Below are 16,312 nucleotides of genomic sequence, written 5' to 3' on the forward strand. Positions count from 1 at the left end.
CACTGACAGAAAACACCAGCAAGTGCCTTTGCAAAGACCAAAGTCAGCATCCTTCTGCACAGGGTTGGCTGACCTCAATACTCTGCTTTGCAGGACGGGAACTGGAACATTGTGCAGCAAGGGAATTCGTGTTTGAACAGTCTCCTCTGGGTTTTTTACTAGAATATGTTTGTTGGGTGTTTTTCTTAAGAGATTTGTTGGGGATGATGAGGCAAGAGTTTTGTCATGTTGCAGTTAAATTTGGCAATGGAAACTAATGCATAATTAGAAGTTCCGGGACATTTTAAACACAAATCTCATTCCCATCTTCTCTTTCCTTCACCAAAGCTTTCAAGTGCTGAGTCTCAGAGCTCTGGTGCTTTCATCCTACCAAAATTCCCCACCGATTATCCCATATGTAGTGGGGGAAAATAACTTTCCTGCCATCTGTCCTGAATGAGAAATCTTTGATTATGCTGTTTCCCTGTTGTATATTTTTTTTGTTGTTATGAAACAGTAACTTGCATTTGCAGTATTTGTACCCTCAAGAGTTCAGGCAATTCCCTTCATTTTCCATGCTGCTGCTCTTAAATGAAGACAAATACTATCCTGTTTTCAACAGATGGATAACACCACTGAACTCCACATTTTTTACCCTTCAGGATACCTCTCCCAAGCACGGCATTTTCTAATTACAAGGACCCGAATCGGTACCGCGAATAGGCCTTTATTAAAAATTATGTCACTGCACGATCACTTCCTTTCCACCTCTTCAACCGGCCTTTTAATGGCTTTGCCGTATGACCATCATTTCTGGAGGGTTCCACGTTCCCCGCAGGCTCTTTGGCACATCCATTAAACCCTGTTAATTTTTCATCTGCCTTGATAAGCGTGAGAGAGGAGCTTTTAGCGCTGGAAACCTCACTGCCCCAGCTACCTAACAGAGATCCACTCGCTCCCACAGCCGGCACCGAAGCCGCGTCCGGCGAACGGGTGAGTGAAAGGGTGCCCCCCCCCCCCAGCATGATACCGGTTGGCTTTAACCCCCTTTTAACCCCAGTTTAGCAGAGACCTTCCCTTTATCGCGGCGTTTCCCGGGGCCCATCACTTCACCCTGGGGATGGGGGGGGAGACACACAATGACCCGACCTCAGGAGGGGGAGGGACCCCCGCCTTTCCCCCCCCCCCATCCCCCCCCCCGCATTCCGTACCCCTCCACTCCGGTGCCGGCGGCCCCGCGGGCAGGTGACGGCGGGCGGCTGCACGCGCGCCCGGTCCCGTGACGCGGCCGCGCGCCCTCCCAGCTGAGCGCCGCGTGACGGCGGACGCGGCGCCAACAGGTGTCCCCGCGCGCCGCCGGCCCCGCCGGGGCTCCCCTCGCACCGCCCCGCCGGCCCCACCGCCGTGGCCGGGCTCTGCCGCAGAGGGGTCTCCTGGGGACACGCAGCCGCCCGTCCCCAGGGAGGGAGCGGAAACTCAGCGGAGCCTCTCCGCAACTTTCGGGACTAAAGGGGACGGGACTTATCGCGGCGCTAAGCGGCAGGCACCGCTACCCACGCAGCCCCGGCCCGGCGGCACGGCACCTGCCGCGGCGCAGGCCCGCTCTGCCCTCACGGGTGGGCCCGCCGGGGCGGGATAGCACGGGAGAGAAGGGGAGAGGTGTTTAGAAGCTGCCGCCGGGGCCCACGCAGTGTACGGGAGGAGCGAGCCGGGGCTCTGTGGCACAGCGCCCCGGGCGGACACCCGGCTTCCCGGAAGCCGGCTCGTACGCGTTTATTTTCCGTGGGGTTTTTCCCGGTGTGGGGGTGGGTGAGGAGCGGGAATGCCCCGGCCGCAGCCCTGCGCCGCCCCCGTCGCGCTCTGCCCAGCTTCCCTCACCCTCCGCTATGGGGGGGGGGGGGGGGAGGTTGAAAGGGAAAGGGGGCGTGGCCTGGCCCTGCGTGGCCCCGCCCCCCGGCAGCGCGTGCGGATGTCAAACAAACGGCGCGCGCACCTCCCCCCCCCCCCCCCCCCCCCCCTCCGCCTTCTACCGGCTATAAATAGCCCTCTCCGTGCGTGTGTCACGTTCCCATTACGTACGCCTTACGCTGACGCACGGGGGCGGTGCTCTCCGTGACGTCAGCACGTATCCGGCCAATCTATAAATAAACTTCCGGTGGCGGGTGCCAGGAGTGGGCGCGGGCCGTGGTGGCGGTGCTGCTGCCGCCGCCGCCGTTGCTTCTCGGAGCTTCCCCGGGGAGCTGCCGGCCCCCATTGCCCTGGTGACCGTTGCCTCGTTTCCTCGAGCGGCTGCTGGGCGGCGCCGCCGCGGGGGGCTGGTGCTGCGGAGGGGAGCCCTCTCCGGCTACGAGGGGGTCGGGAGGGCGGGCCTGCTCAGTCGGTGCTTGCTTACTCGTAGAGCCTGCTTCCCTCCTCTTGGTGAGGCAGTAGTGCGGCACGGCTCGTTGTGTACGTCGTAATTGCGCACTTGTAACAGGGTTCTGGGTCAGGCCGGGGCGATGGGCGCGGCGCCGTGGAAGGCTGTGCCCGCGGGGTGCGTGGGGCTCTTCTCGGTTAGGCATGAAAAGGGTCAGCCCCTTCCCGGTGCCCGCGCCTCGGCCCCTCTGAGCAGGGCAGCTGAACGCCAAAGGGCACCTCTCCTCCTGGGAGGGTGAAGTGCGTGCCAGCAGCAGGTGGTGTGGTCTGCTCTCACTCTTGCCTGGCTGTGTAGCAAGGCCTGACTGTGGCAGTTTGCAGCCATGTGTTTTAGGTTATTGTTTCCGTGTTGACTGTGAATTAGTGATGCAGTAGTTGCTCTACAGTTGGCATGAGACTTTGTGGAGTGGATTGTGCAGCAGAAGTGGTAACATTGGTGATCTTGCTTCTCTCCTTCTAGTCTGAGATAGAGATCCCAGATGGAATTTCAGGGAATACATATATACTTTATTTTCTTGTTAGAAATACAGGTAATGTGTTCCCTGCTGCACAATGGATGTCTCACGGGCTGCAACCATCTCCTGGGAAGAAGGCAATGCTCTTTTGGATCCCTTTAGGTCGAAGAGGGGAGCGAATGTCACGCTCTCACAGCTCGGGCAGGTGCTGTACCAACCAGTCGTCTGTAAAAGTGGCTGTGATAGGCTGGTCTCAGTGTCATCTGTATGTGCTAGGCCCCTCAGGGCAAGGAGTATAGCAAGATAATTCATTTTGCAAGCAGCTGTGCTGGCGGAAGATGCAAGTCTTCCCCCAGTGACTTGCTGCCTTTTCCTCTGCCAGAGCTACCGCCCCCACAGCTCTTGAGCTAATGTTGGATAAGTGAGCAGCTGGATGAACTGCACTAATTTTGCCTGAAGTACACTAAGGAGGGTTCTTATTGTTGCTCCTCTGATACTGGCAGGCGTTTGGGCTTGGTTAGCAATGGGACGCATCGCTAAGATAGCTGCCTGTTGCTTTAGGCATGGGACAACTTTTTTGTGATTACATGGTATCCCTGGGGTTTAAGTGGGTAGACAAATGCTTGGGCCAGTCTAGATGTCAGTAGCTATGGGTCTATTCACAGCAGTGTTAGATGGCTGAGTAACCTCTTTTGATGAAAGCAGGGAAGCATATTTGCTTCTGGTGTTTGGGCATCGCGCTTGCATCCTAAATTTATAGGACTGAGTTCAAAGATAGGCCTGCTTGACTGGCTGAACAACCTGTTGAAAAACAATTCTAGAAAAATAAATCTAATTCTAGTACTTAAACTTTTGCTAATAATAAGTAAATTATTACCTAGCTTTAGTTTTAAACTTTCTAGTTAGGGGATCACACGGTTACTGGTCATCTCATACCTCTTATTTGCTTCCACCAGTGTGTGTTTTTCTTGCAAAAAGTCTGAGCAAAGGAGTAACAAAGTAAATGTAAATAGCAGTAAGTGATGTAACAGTAATTAATGTAAATCTTCTAGTGCTTGGGCTTTTGGGAAACCCAGCCACTTTAATAAGTTTTCTAGTGTGGTATATTTGTGCTTAATTTTGTAGGTCAACGTCTAAAACTTGATTGGTTTGCTTAAATTATAAGTTATAAATTATTTGGTGCTACATTCATCTTGTGCTTTTATATCAAAGGAATTAAACCAAACAAATCTTCTCCCATTAAGAGAATTAGCCAGTTCAGTGATTCAAGATTTCCACTGAGTTCTGTGCGTTTGGGGAGTTGTAAGTATTTAGCCCTGGCAGAGTAGACAAGTTCATTTCTGTCATCATATAAAGTGAAAATTTTACAACTAGCGGTGGGATGAATCATGATACTTGTCAGTCCTAATGTTTTGTCCTCTTTCTAGGGCATACTGGACATAGTAGTTTCTCGGAGGTGTTAGAGCATTTCAGAATCTTGCAGGTTTTTGGAGGTATACCTTTCTCTGATGTACGCGGCCTCCTGGAACATCGTACAGACTGTCAGCCTTCTGGGGAGTTCTGATTTGATGGTAATGCCAGCTTCAGTGCTCAAGGAAGGTGGCTTGCTTCTTCAGTAACTTCATTCTTTGAGAGAAACTCGGAGGTTCTGCAGTTGCTTTATCTGTAAGGTTTGTAGTTTTCTGAAGAGTCTTTTCTACAGAGCAAAATGGCTGCATGGGTGAGCTTTAACTAGGAGCAGCTTGGTTACCCGTGACAGATTTCCTCTGTTTTTCACTGTTGCAGTAGGATAGGTTACCTGCGACATTATCAGTGGGATGGCTGGTATCTTTGCCTTTACCTAGTCATTCACAAAATCCGAATTCCAAGCCATTTGCAGCTGTTCAGAGGCAGGTGAAAAGGATGAAAGGATTTACTTACGAACAAGCTCTCAGTCTAACTTGTCTTTCTCAGAGTGGTGGAGTTGAGTCACAGCACTGTCTTTTCAGGGGAAGTTGACTTCATATTTCCACCCTGTGATATTTCAAAGACAACTTTGGGAGAGCTATTGTACAGTGTCACTGGTGGGGAAATTGAGATCTTTAGATGTATTTGACCAAAAAATTGTTAACAAGCTTCCATTAAACTGATCTTGAGCTTTTTGTTAAGGAGCCTTTTGTCATTTGATGCCTAAAGGTCTCCTGCAGGGATTAAGTGTTTTACTTACTGGCCATGTAAAGGTTTTTGATAGCAAAAGCACTTAGCTATGCAGTGAATTCTCTTCCTGTGGAAAAAAGAGACACTCAACAGTGGGAGGAAAGCTGACTTTAACACTGTGTCACTTCTCAGTGCTGGATCCCAAAGCTTTGAATTAAGGAGGATGGAAAAGGTGGGAAGTAGAGGTCATCTTGGTGGGTCCCAACTTAAAACAAAAAATGACTTCTCTAGTTCACTTGCATGGGTAGTAATTCTACCAGTGTAGTGATGACTTGTTTGAATAGAAGACAAGTTAAAACAAAGCAGAGAAAACGAATATGGCACAAAGCCATAATGGCTTTGAGAGTACGGTAATGAAGCAAAAAAACTAGTCTCCTTTATAGTTGTCTCCCCAGGCTTAATTCTTAATTCTCAGTGCTGGGAATAAGCGTCCTCTGCAGTGGTGCTGTTTGTGATCAAAATGTCCTCTGCAGTGGTGCTGTTTGTGATCAAAACGTCCTCTGCAGTGGTGCTGTCTGTGATCAAGCTAATTGATGGTGTTTCTGTCATTGCAAATGGTAAAAATAACACTTGGATCACAAGAAAATCTGATGTTAATGTGACAATATTGTACATTCAGTACTTCACGAAAAAATCATGCCTTCTTTGGAATATCTTTTTTAAAGGTTTGCTCTCTAACTTCAGGTAGAGTGGGAGACTTTCGTCAGTGAAATCATTCCAGTCTGTTTTACAGAATTCAGCATGTCTTTTCTGAATAAGAGCAAAAAAAACCATTCTATTAGTTCTGTGATGTTGTCTAGGAGCAGCTTTGCTAACATTTATCTTGAGCAAATTCACGTTGCTGCTTTTCCAGAAATGTTTAATTTGTTGAAGTGAAGAAAAGTTAAGTTAGAAAAACATGTTTGGATGGAATATAACAATGCACATGATTATATTAAAATCTGGTTTTAAAAAAGTAAAAAGTGTGGCTTGGTACAGTTCTTGAATATGATTGTAACAACGCTGTGTGCAAGGGTTCCATATTCTAAAAAAAAAGCTTTAAGTTGTTTTCTTTGTTGCCTTTTTCTTTTCATAAGAAGCAAAAATGGGCTAACTTCATGGTTTGAGCAGGACATCGTAAGCAGAAGAGCACAAGATAATGTGGTTTGTTAATGTCAACCTTCAGTTTATGTCTGTGGTCACACTTAAAAATGCCCTTCTTGGTTTCTTTGCCTTCTGTTCTTCTTTTCACTGTAGTATGTCTTCTGCCTTATACTGTAGAGTTTCCAGTCTCTGGTTTGGGTCTCCTTCTTTCCACAATAGGCCAGTTCTGGAGTTTCTGTTTCACACTTCCCTAGTTGACTAGTTTTGTTTGGTTATTTTTGTATTAAAAATAAGGACTGATTTGCTAGCTTTCTAGGGTTTTAATAAAACTTGTATTTACTTGTTTTCCCCCAAGCTGGTTGTCTTGTGGAAGAAGTGCTAATGAAACCTGTTAATGTCTAAAGCATGTGGCTTTTTCTTGTGCTGCTTTCAGCCTTTTTCTAAACATTTTTTGACATTTGGTTTTCATTATGCACTCTTCTGCTATTGACTTTGTCATTGAGAACTAACTTCAGTCATGAATAGAAACTAGAAAGAAGTTTTGCTGTGGGATCTGGCATGTAACTGAGACAGAGCTACTTATGTATGATGAGATTTGTGCATGCCTTTCCTTATGATGGTGTCTTCTATGAGTAAGTAGAACTTCTCTTTCCTGCTTAATTGGTCTGCAGTTTGCTCAGTGTTCCGTGGCAAAGCCAAGACTTTTGCACTGGGAAGGAGATGAAAGCCTGTGACACGATCCCTCTTATTTCTTTGAGGAAAAGAGTCTGTCTTTAATATTCTTAAGGCCTCTAGAGCCATAGAGTGGCAAGTGGTCATGGAGGACTGGTGACTGCCTTCCATTTCCCATTCCCCAAGGTGATTGGAGGTGTTTGGAAGTATGTGAGGAGTGGCAATGTGGTCTTTGTGGGAGGGGCGCTGGTTATTATCATGCTAGCCCTTGTAATTCCATGGGTCAGAGTGATAATAAGATACTGCATGCTTTCTCAGAACTTACTTTACAGAAATGTACTTGGATGAGTTTATTGCTTTCTTTCAATTACTTTGGTAATAAAAAAGTGCATGATGTGCTTAATTAGCACTGCCTGTGCTTTAGTTGTGGAAGAAGTGCTACAAAAGTAACGAAAGATAGAAATAACCAATACAACCCTCTGCAGAGTGCTTTAATTTCATTTGAATCTCCGTGGTCAGTCATGGGGAAAAGCTAAAAAAAATGGGTGATAGAGGCTTAAATGATTGTTCTTGGCTGTGATCATCTGGACATTGGGCCAGTTATTGGTGGAGATGGGTAGGAGAAGGGTGGTTGAACAAGGTAAATGATTTGGCAATTGTTGCAAGAACTTGGACGGATAAAATGGGAGGAATGGAAGGTAAGACGTCTTGGTAATATTGGAGAAGATCTCTTGCAGGTCACAGAGGCTGGAGTAAGTGCATCGGGAGAGTTTAAGAATCAGAGGAAAGCATGAAAATGTCATACTGAAGTGCTGCAATTTTAAGCAAGACTGATTTAGAGATTGTTTTCGCAAAATTCGTCAATGTAGACAAAACATTGTTAACCTCTGCTTCTGAGTGAGGTTTGAATTGCCCTTGTAGAAAAATCAGTTTGTGCATCCTGGTCTAATAATAGCAAATGTGAGCTTGCGTGTATGCTTTCACATCTTTACATGAGCGGTGAATGTTTTCTTCTTGAAAACTGTCCTAATTGTTTCTTAAAACTGAAGGAGTTAAGCATTAAGCTAAAATAAATTCTTGGCTGAACAGCGTGTGGGATTCAGTAGAGTCATGGATGCATAATTGTACAGATTTATTTATATTTAAACAGTTTCCTGAATTCAGATTGTGCCGCTCGCCTGTATAAATACTGAACCACTCCCTCCCCCCCTTAATTTCACAATAACTTTAGAAGCTGTGAATCCTTGTGCTCTACTTGGCTACTGACTTTTAGTAGCCAGTCATATGGTATAGATTTGCAAAGCTGACGCAAAATGGAGCAATTCATCTCCTCCGTAATACAGGCTGCTGAAAGCATAGCACCCTGAAGCTCTGCTCATTGCACTGTAACCCCGCTGAGTACCAAGACGAGTTCAAGGTTTTGGTTTTGGTCTTAGACTTTACAATGCTTGATGGCGAAGGCCCAAGCCGCCTGAGGGAACACCTTCTGCAGTCACGGCTGCTCATGACAGCTGCATTCCACTGGAACAATGGCATTGTTGGCAAAATGAGGAGTGAATGGGAGAGACAAACTGCTTCTGCAGCTAGCCCACAACTGAGGGATTCATTCCTGGAACACATCACAATGACTATAAACCTCCCTGTCCTCAGAATTAAGTGTAAAATTCACTTGCTTCAGTCTCGATTTTCCACAATGACCAAGGGGGGGGGGGGAGGAATAAATCCCTAAGGTATAGACAAGAGATGATCTCATTTCTTTTAAAAAAGCCCAAATATAATAATGTATGTAAAAATACAGAAAAACTGGTGTAAATTTTGTTCGCTATTCCTGTGCAGTTTTTGCACAGGACTGCCTCATGACTTATGTCCTCAGAACTTTCACTCTGCTGGCCAGCAGTAGAAATGCTACTTCGGCTTGTTTTCTGGGTGAAGAAAAATCCCAATCAAAGAGGAGACAATAGAAAGCCAAGCGGAAGAGCAACACAGAAGAATGTTTCTAAAGCTTCTAAAACTTTAGCTTCCTTTTTTTGCCCCTTCCCTTCTTCCTCTGCACATCTATTCTTACTGTATTTCTTTTTTTCAATTTACAGACATGTTATTGATTGTTTTAAATGCAACAGTAAAATTTATGAACTGTTGCAGGAGTGTGGCAGCTGTTCTTGGGGCAAGAACCTCACTGATCTGTTACAGCTTGCATTTGAATGGGAGTAAGGTGATTAAATAGCAGGGAGAAAATACCCACTGTAATTTTTTTCCAGGAAAAGTATTGGACAGCGTTGATCTGGCTGTTGTAGTCCTTTTGCTTGATAGTTGTATTTTGGGCCTGAGCCTAAAGAAACTGTAAATCTGTTCTGAAATAGCTAACAAATGGCTCAGTCTTCAACAACAGAAGTCCATGGAATCATGGGTGTCATTAGAGGTTGACTAGAGACCGAGTGTCTGCGGTGCCAAAGGAAGCTGGTGGGTGTCAGGTTCAGAACAAGAGGAGGTGGTTCTTTGCACAGTGTGTCGCTAAGCTCCGAAATTCCTCGCCTGGGGACATGACAAATACTAGAAACTTGCCTGGGTCCAAGGAGAGAGCCGCATGGAAAAGCAAGCCGTAGAGAGTAGCTGTAAAGACAGCGTGGAAATTCGGGAATGGCTGAGAGTGAAGACTCTTCCAGGGACTGTGTTCCGACGCTGCTGCCGAAGTATCTCTTTCTTTGTCACTATTGCACAGAATGCTTGGTTAGGGGGATCACTGATCTGACATCGTGCAGCTGTCTCTGTATTTTCATGTTTAAAAGCAGTCTGAGGAGAATGGAGGGTATGACAAAGCTTTCGGAGAAATCAAAACTCAAGCTGGCTGTAAAGCAGTGCAGAAAATGTTGCAATTCTGCCTGACTGAGTGAGAAAATGGCAGATGAAATTCAGAATTGATAAGTGCAAAATAATGCACATGGAGAAAAACAACTCATTATACATACACAGTGATGTGCTCTAAATTACCTGTTACCACTCGGGAAGGATCCTGGACTCATTGTAAATAGTTCTGTGGAAATGTCAGCTTGATACCCAATGGAGGTCAAAAAAAGCGAGCAGAACAATGCTACGAAGGGGTAGAAAGAGCAAAAAGAAAAACCACCCAAAGACTTACCAGGCTGTTATATGGATCCATGCATTTCTTGAAAACTGCATGGATTTTGGGTCACCTTATTGAAAGGAAGATAGAGTAGAATTTGGAAGAAACTCAAGTAAGGAACAAGGATCATTAGAATGGTTTTCATACAAGGGCTGAAAAGTTTTTCCCCTTAAATAATAGATTTTAGGGAAGAGGGGTTGAATATGATGGCTCTATGCAGACAGGTAAGTGGTGGACAGGAAGGCATGGAGCAAATAATGCCTTTCTTGGTATTAAACAGCAAAGGAAAATGAGGTCCTTGGGGTGCAAGTTTAAAAACAAGCAAGAAGAGGTACTTTTAAAGGGAAAAAAAAAAAGTGCAAGCAAATAATTACATTGTGGCATTCGTTCCTGCAGGTAGTTTGAATAAACAGGTTAAAGCAGTGATTGACAAATCAGGGGGACAGAGGTCCACCAAGGATTACTAAATGCTAAGGTGGTGATGCTGCTTCTGATTCACAAAGACCCTAAAATGCCTGCCGCTAAAGGGGGATGGTGCTGTGCTTCTCCCGAAGTAGTCAGTGTGGGCCACGGCCAGGGACCACAGAGTCAGTGATATGATGACCTGACATGGGGAGTGTGCCTTACATTCTCAGCCCCGACAGTAGTCACTGTGGTGATTGGCAGTGTGGCTTTTAGCAGATGAGACATCTTGTTGACAGGACGTGGTGTGTGCATGTAACGGTTGAGGAAAAGAAGGAAGGCTTTGTTCCTGAATATAAAAAGATGGAAATAATTGAAATTCGGTGTAAAATCATATAGAAGACCATGGCCTGCTCTGTTGCCTGCCACATGCTAATTTGATGGGTGGTTATAATATAAAAATGTTTATATGCTTTCAGTAGGCTGTGGAAGATGATCCGTGGGGTGATATGAGGGCACGTAGTCAAAGAATGTTTTAGTAATGTCAAAGATCGTTTTTCAGTCTCTCATTCCTCACTGCAAAGCCTTTTCCCCCTCACTGAGTTTCTTAGTGAGAGATTTTTCAGCCAAGCACCAGTTTCTTCAAGACATTTAGAGACGCAGGAGATGGTGCTGTCTAAATTCGAGGTAGTGAAGATCAAGAGTTGGGTATTGTCTGTGTTTTGGCAATACTGCGGCCAAAGCTCCCTTACCACTTCTCCTGAACACTTTACAGGAGCCACTTCTGTCTGTGGAATTGCAGCTAATTGTAACAGCCTTGAGAATGAGTCCTGGGGTGGAGAGTACTTATTTTCATCCCTGAAGCCTTTAAAAAACAAGACAGGAATGGAAAAGTTTTTTCTGAACTTTCTGAATTTTGTTAACTTTATGGACTTGGGGAAAAAACATAACTACCAAGACAGTGAATACCTATATGTACAGTGTGCCAGATGCATTTGCTGCACCACAGTCTAATAATAAGAAATGTATACAGTTGCTGGTTATTACCTCTTCAAGACTGAATCACACTGAAAGTGAAAGAAAACTGCTCTTTCCAATGTTTGTTTGGGATTTTTTGCCTTTTTTTATACTTTTTTAAATAACATCCTGTACAAAGCAAGTGAGGTAATACTGAAATACATGTTTTCTAGTGCCAGTCTTCTCAGCATCTCTTAGGAAATACCAAGAAGTTGTCCTGTGGGAAACGTTTCCTGAATCAGACTGAAGGCAATAATAGAAATTCTGTGGTTAAAACTTCTGCCTATGACAAAGTGCTGAGTATTGCTGCTCCAATTCCCATCCTCAACAAAAAGCACAGTGATTAGATAACTAGGGGAATAGTCCATACGAGGAACAAAGGCGCCTGTGCAAGTGTACCGCTTTTTACAATTTGTGAGCAATGAAAAGTGATACTTAACTCTTCAAAGTAATAATAATAAAATAATCTTGTGTATGTGTGCTGGTTTGAGTAATTTCTTTCTTCAGGTTATTGGACTAAATTTATTTTTGCTGTACTAACAGTGCCGCTTTTATCTCCTGTAGCTGGGTCTTTGCTGCGGGCTGCAAGTGCTCACTCTACAGTTAGATGAGTGAATTTTAACTTTTTAGTTTGAAGGCCCAGAAGAAATGTGCAGCAGTGGAAGAAAGAGCAAGTTTAAGTCTATGAGAGTTGTCTTCATGGTTTTGCGCTCCTTGTGTCCACTCAAGCTGGGGGGGGGGGGGGTGGGGGGGTGGGTGGGAAGGGGTCAGGAGGGTAGGCTCCAGAATTTGAAACAACTTATCTAGGCTTTCTATGTATATAAAATACCCCCCCTAAAGCCTGTTCTCTTCATGGCAGCTAACAATTTAGAGACTCTGAAAATAGCTTGCTCTGCAGATTTATTCATGCATTGACTAGAGTTCTTTCAAGAAACTGTTTAGCATATATTTGACCAAATTTAATTATGCTGGACCAATGGGATCCATATAAGCCTGCCTTCTTGCAGTGCGAAGGAAGTTATGAACTGGTGAGAAAGCTGGTGTTCTGCTCAAATATCACTCCATGACTCACCAATTCTTCATTATTAAAACAAAGGAACCGTTCCTCTCCCCTCCTAAGAAATTAGGCAGTTCTCTTCATTTAGTAGCTTTTACAGGTTTGGTTGGTAGAGAGGTCAGACATGCTGGTCTTTAGGTCCCAGGATCCCTCTTCAAGCAGTTAAATTTTTTTCATGTTTATTGTCTGACATTTCCAGAAGCCAAAATGGCCTGAAATGATAGGTTATGTGGCAGACACGGTAGTTCTGTGACTTGGGGAAAAGTGCCTTTACGTTTTGGTTTTGTCCTAACCTGCTGTAATACAGGATTCAGCTGACTTCAGGTTTCTGTCCTAGCATTCAGATTCCACTGGCTTCATGAACAGCTTCATCCCTGATAGCAATGGCTTCTGTCAATAACTGTGCTATGCTGTAATTAAAATAGTGCAAAAACTCCTTACCATCCAGACCAATAAAAGAAATCCAGAAGAGAGCTTGTGAAAGACCCGTGTCCCTTTACATAGAGCTTATTTTGATAGCCTGTTGAGGAAGGAGAATGCGTATTAACCTTATGGCATTCTGAGCTTACCTGTAAAATGGATTTATTTAGTGGAAGTTGTCTTTGCTGATCCTTCACATGCAACTCTACCACTGTTTTTTTTGGAAATCTAAAGCACAAAGGACTATGAAGTTGTTGAGTTTTTTCCACAGAGGCAAAGGATCGAAGTTGCAACGTGCATTTGGTTATGTGCACCTAGCATCCATGTCTAACACTTTTTCTTTGGTCTTCCTGTTCCTGTATGTTTTTTGTGGGCTTTTTTGTGATTTTTTTTTCCCTAAGTATTTCTAAGTATTTTTTTCCTTCTTCCCAATTCTTAGTGTAATCAAGAAGGAAGAAAGGTGGAGGAGTGTGTCAGCAGAGTTGGTTTTCCCTGATACTCTCCTAAACAGAACCTCTGAAAGGGGAACCTTCTGTTTCAGGACTCCAATGCATCCATCACTAGTGTGATATCCTGCCAGTGCATTTGGAGGGATACCCATTTGGCTCTGTGGTTTCTGTAGGGAGCTTTTGTATGGAAAGAACTTGCCCCGTGAAGTAGCTTCTCTCACTCTACATGAAATTAAACTGGGCCAAATAGAGAAATTTTGCCAGCTAGGTGGAGCTCCCCACTAAATTTGTTCTTGTCTTGATTTTGTACAGCCTTAGTCACTGTCCTGAATCTGTAATTTAATCTGGAATTTGATAGATGGGCAGTTTACAAAGGAAACTAAAATCAAAGTGTAGCAGAAGCTTTCTCCTTCCATGGACTTTGCCAGAGGCAGAGGCGAGCGCACAGTAAGCTAGGATTGTGTGGATCTGTGCTGTGCTTGAGGCTGTATTGATCCATGGTGTTTTCATTCAGTGCAATCCTGGAAGTGCTGGCCGCACTTCTAAGTAGTTTTCTTCCTTGATAATAGAATTAAAAAAAAACCCCTAAAAATAGCCCATACTGTAAGATAAAGTTACCACTTAGCTGTAATAAACACCTGTTCATAGCAAAACTTCCTCTTCCCTCTTCCTTCAAAGAATGATGCTCTAAGCCTGGCATCCTTTGTTTCCATACTTGCTGAGTCTCCAGAGAGCCTCATATCAAGTGATTTCTGTTATGTGTGATGAGGATGAGCCCTTCCACTGCAGCCTGAGGTGGGAGGATCAGATGAGATTCATCATGCATTTTTATGCTGTCTCCACAGTAAAGAATTTGCAGGACGTTAGGCGTTGATGCAACCACGTAATTTTTGTTAGGCCTTGAGTGGTGCTGAAGAGTCTTCAGTGGTTTTCAGTTAATACATGAAATGAAGCTTAGCACATGGTTTTGTTGATAATTCAGGTAGAAATACAGAATGTAGATTGCCCTCTTACAGGGAATTCGTATTTTGGAAAAACTCAATTGCTTTGTGATGGTTCATCAGTGTGGGAAATAATGGGTCTGATTTTGGTAAAAGCACTCATGGGGTCAGTTACTGTTGCTCAGATGCTGAACAGTAATTCATTATGCTACAGTCATGTGTTTATTGTTTGCTGTGATACCCATATGCTGGAATAAAAAGTTATGGTTCTGGATTTGAAATGTAATAAAATAGAGCTAATAAGAAGCTAATTTATTTTTCCATGGAGCTACTTTTCGAAGTAAAAGTGAACTTTTTAACGACCTTACTGAAGTATAATTAAGTAAAGCTTTGGAGAAAAAGGAAGAGGAAATAGTGAACAAATAACTCTCAGTGCCAATAATCAAAGACATTTGTTTGAAACTGAATTTCTCCAACAGAAATCTATGTCTCTACTGTGTTATATGACACTAGTCTGTATGTCTATGATCACGTATGGAATATATTCCACCACTAGAAATCATTGTTTCAATTCACCAAATGAACAATTAGAAGGAGAAAATCAGTACCATGTTGTAGCATTAATAATGGCAGTAAAAGAGTTTTAGATTGAGGCAAGTCCTCTTTTTCCTGAGGATATGCATACATTGGTCTAACGGCAAAATGTCTTTATTTCCACCCTGAAGAGTGTGGGAAAAGTTTAAAGAGTTTGAAGAATCCTTTTAGTTTGGATGAATGCAATCTCTGAGATAGATACCTGCTAACTGATCTCAGGAAAACAGTGCTCTGGGGGGTAGCAGCCTTCCATCAGTTAGTGTCTCATGTTTTAATAACTTAACGGTGGCACATACACACATTTTATCACAACTTAATGTGGAACGTGGAAGATGAAACACTGGAAGGACAAGGGAGGAATTTGGAGGAATCATCAGAAAGTCCTTTTCACATGCCTGACTGGAATGGTAACTACATTTATGATGTTGTGGAAAGAAGGATGTTTCAATGCAGTGCTAATTTTATAAATACAGAATTGTTTTATCGTGAAGCCAAATCTATTTTTGTATATTTGCTATTCCAATAGCATTGGAAAACTGTTGACCTTCAACCCCGTGTAATTGTTAAAGCTTAGCAGCCTGCGTATTTATTTACTGTTGTAATTCCATTCAGTTATTAACTGGAGATTTTTAAGTATAGTGTGTAGAGTGACTATATCAGCTATTTTGTGCATTCCCATGACACTGTAGACCTAAGCTGTACAATGATGACTGTTTCTTGTTTCTTACGAGCACATCTAAATTTTGGAGGAATATGAGGGTTTGGGACCTCAGTCTTAAGGAACAGATTCAGTCCTCAGTCCTTTCTGCAATCCTAATGCACCTTTCCGGCTGATGATTTTGAGCTAAGGAGTGACCTGAAGTTCATTGAGTACCACTGACCATTAGTTCAAGCGAAATACTCAGAGCATGACCTACATCTGTGACTCGGTGCCTGTGCCAGTACTATCAAATAAGTTTTGGTTACAATGGTGCATTCATTATTGTGATTGCCACTTAGAATAAAAAAAAATAAGATAAAATATTTGTCTTCTTCCTCAGCAGAGCTGTGCGAGAAGACCTTCATGTTCTGGACAAAATCACCGGAATATGTCAATGAAAGTGTTATGGTTTTCACAGAATCATGGAATTGCAGAACCATAGAGCAGTTTGTGTTGGAAGTGACATTTAAAGACCATCTAGTCCAACCTTCCTGCCATTGGCTAGACCAGGTTGCTCAAAGCCCCATCCAGCCTGGCCTTGAACACTTCCAGGGATGGTGCATCCACAGTTTGGGCAACCTCTCACCACTTTCATTGTAAAACATTTCTTTCTTATGTTCGCTCTAAATCTACCTAGTTTCAGTTTAAAGGTGTTGCCCCTTGTCGTGTCGCTACAGGCTTTGTCCTGTCACTGCAGGCTTTGATAAAAAGGATCTCTTTTAACTCAAAGTATTGCAGTGGAGCACCTCAGTATACTCTAGAATACTTTAAGATTGGCCATCAACAGTAAGGAACGCATGTTATGGAACTA

General features: G+C 43.9%; 2 long non-coding RNA genes across 2 annotated transcripts in view; one reads left to right on the plus strand and one right to left on the minus strand.

The window, feature by feature from the left end:
* Positions 1-690: 690 nt before the first annotated feature.
* On the minus strand, positions 691-1,278 carry LOC136009320 (uncharacterized). Its single transcript, XR_010610495.1, has 2 exons — positions 1,191-1,278; positions 691-860 (listed from the first exon to the last, which is right to left on the minus strand). It is a non-coding gene; the product is annotated as an uncharacterized LOC136009320 (long non-coding RNA).
* Positions 817-16,312, plus strand: part of LOC136009321 (uncharacterized) — a 139,041-nt gene continuing 123,545 nt past the window's right edge. The window contains exon 1 of the long non-coding RNA XR_010610496.1: positions 817-972. This is a non-coding gene — a long non-coding RNA (uncharacterized LOC136009321). The remainder of the gene's footprint in view (positions 973-16,312) is intronic.

This window comes from Lathamus discolor, chromosome 2 (assembly GCF_037157495.1).
Source record: "Lathamus discolor isolate bLatDis1 chromosome 2, bLatDis1.hap1, whole genome shotgun sequence".
Lineage (NCBI taxonomy): Eukaryota > Metazoa > Chordata > Aves > Psittaciformes > Psittacidae > Lathamus > Lathamus discolor.